The sequence below is a fragment of the Triticum aestivum genome, chromosome 1A, assembly GCF_018294505.1.
Source record: "Triticum aestivum cultivar Chinese Spring chromosome 1A, IWGSC CS RefSeq v2.1, whole genome shotgun sequence".
Taxonomy (NCBI): domain Eukaryota; kingdom Viridiplantae; phylum Streptophyta; class Magnoliopsida; order Poales; family Poaceae; genus Triticum; species Triticum aestivum.
In genome coordinates this window covers 422,845,048-422,847,720 of record NC_057794.1, presented here as the reverse complement: position 1 = coordinate 422,847,720, position 2,673 = coordinate 422,845,048, and positions in this window count along the sequence as shown.

Below are 2,673 nucleotides of genomic sequence, written 5' to 3'. Positions count from 1 at the left end.
CCATCAGAAGGGGTTGCAGCGTCTTCTGTAAAAATGTAGATTATAGCAACATGAGTACAAAGGTACTCAGCAAGACTTACATCAGATCCTACATACATGCACAGTATCAAGAAGGGTTGGTGGAGTTATTGCAGCAAGCCAGCTTTGACTCTTGGCTAGACTATCCTACGATACTCCAACTTGAAAAGGTTTTGCGCACACGAGTCCACTACTCACCACTTCAATACACTACCGAGGATCCACCTCCGTCTTCCTACGGAAGAGCCAACCTCGGCACTCACACTTATCTTGAGGCTTTTAATAGTATCCATTTACTTGTCTATGAACTGTATAGGCAACCAAGTAGTCCTTTACCGCGGACGCGGCTATTCGAATAGATCATGTTAACCCTGCAGGGGTGTACTTCTTCATACATGTTTCCACCACTTAGCGTCTGCACACGACATGTGCTCGGCAGACTTCAAGCGAAAGCCGACGTGGGTGTAGACCACGACCTACCTAAACACTTAAGCCTCTAGTCCAGGTTTATCGCCTATTCAAGTTCCATCCGCAGGGAGTCCGGCCGAGGTTTCCCATACGGCCCCGAACGATGTGAACAGGGTTCCCGAGATACCTAACGGGTATTCGGTACACCCGGCCACGTACCTACCGCATCACAGCCCACCCCTACGGTCAGCGCTGTCCACGGCCTCCAGTAGGCTACAAACACCAGAAACTACTTGCAACTCCTGGACAGAGAGCTAGGGTGAATAAGAAGTCGAGCGGGGTCATATTTCAGGGCCCAATGCATGGTAGTAGCTGTGTCTTAAATCACACATACAGATCTCAGTGCTTAAGGTCGGCTTCAATGAAACAACCCACCATGTACTCCTACATGGCCTCTCATCGATACCTTTACCAATCGTGTTCACCACACCACTCTCATTACCGACATAATCATTTCACTCTAGCCCATCACCCAGATGAACCAGACCTGACACGACTCTAAGCATAGCAGGCATAGCAAGGTAGGAACAACACATGCATAGGGCTCAATCAACTCCTACACATGCTAGTGGGTTTCATCTAGTTACTGTGGCAATGACAGGTCATGCAGATGAAATGGGTTCAACTACCGTAGCACACAGCAGTTTGAATCGCGTTGTCTTAATGCAGTAAAAGAGAGCAGGAGCGAGAACATGGGATTGTATCGATATGATCAAATGGTTGGTTGCTTGCCTGATGGTTCGATGCACTGATACGGTTCTTCGTTAGGGTAATCACGGTACTCCTCGGAGGCAGAACCTGTCGCAAAGGACACCGATACACAACCATCACCAAACAATGTTCAACAATATGATGCATGCATGAAACATAGCAATATGAGTGTGTTGGGCTAATGCAACTAAAACCAGAAGGGTTTGAACAAATTTGAATCATAGATTCAAATTTCAAACTCAAACATGGCCTTTTAAAGTGCTTTTCCTTGTTCTGCTTAAAACATCAATTTAACTTGTTTAATCATGCATGAAAATAGTACAGATGGACAGATTGGATTTTTCTGATCATTTTTCATATATAATTTGTCCAATTTGGAGTTACAGAATAAAAGTTATGAATTTTTGAAGTTTAAATTATATTCTGGAATTTCCTGATTTAAATTAAATCCAGAAATTATAGTTATTGCGCCAGCATGACGTCATCATGATGTCAGTGGTCAACTGCGGCTGGCTGAGGTCAAACCTGACGTGTGGGGTCCACACGTCAGTGACAGGGGGGTTAAACAGGGTTAAATTAATCCTAATTACTAATTAGTGGCGCTGGGGCCCACTGGTCAGTGTCAGGGGGTTAACTACAGTGGTTAGCGCTAATCCTAATTAGCTACAGGGCTGGGCCCACCTGTCAGGGACTCAGGGGGGTCCTGCCGTGGTCAAGGTGGGTCAAACCCACCGGCGACGTGACGCCGGCGAGGCCCGAGACGGCGGCGCGATGCGGGATCGCGCTACAGGGCACGGGCGAGGCCGTTCTTTGGCTCGTTGGAGAGCTCTTGCTCCCGCGCGTCGAACGGTGGTGGTGGCCGAGCCTGGGGTGGCCGGTACCGTCGACGGCGAGCTCGTGAGCGGCGGCCGGAGTTCGGGTGCGGTCGGAGTCGGCGTTGCAGGGTGTTTGGGGAGGCGTTGGTGCGTGCTGCGTGCTCCTAGTGAGGCGTGGAGCACGATAGTGTGCTCGGTTGGGCGCTACGGTGACCGTGGCCATGACGGCGACATCGCCGGCGGCGTGGAGCTCTCGGCCAAGGTGGGGCTAAGGCCTAGAGGTCGAAAGAGACCAGGGAAGAAGGGGGAAACGACTCGGGGGCTCACCGCGGTTGCAGTGGGCGTCGAAGCGGGCTCGGAGACGCGCTGGAGACGGTGAATTCGACGGCGATGATGGTCGGAGCCCGAAGAGGGGAACGGCGACGTGGCGGCGATGCAGGGCTTCCGGAGGCCCGTGGAGCGGTGGGGAGGAAGAGGGGGTTGTGGCGGAGCTTCTGAGCTAGTCGGGGGAGCGAGGGGTGGCCGGAGACGGCTGCTATGGCGAACGGCGGCGACGGTGGTGTTCGGCCGTGTGAGAGAGAGAGCGAGGGAGAGGAGGGAAGAGCCGAGGGCGAGTGAGAGAGAGCAGGGGGGAGGCGTGGCGTCGTCCGGGGCATCGAGC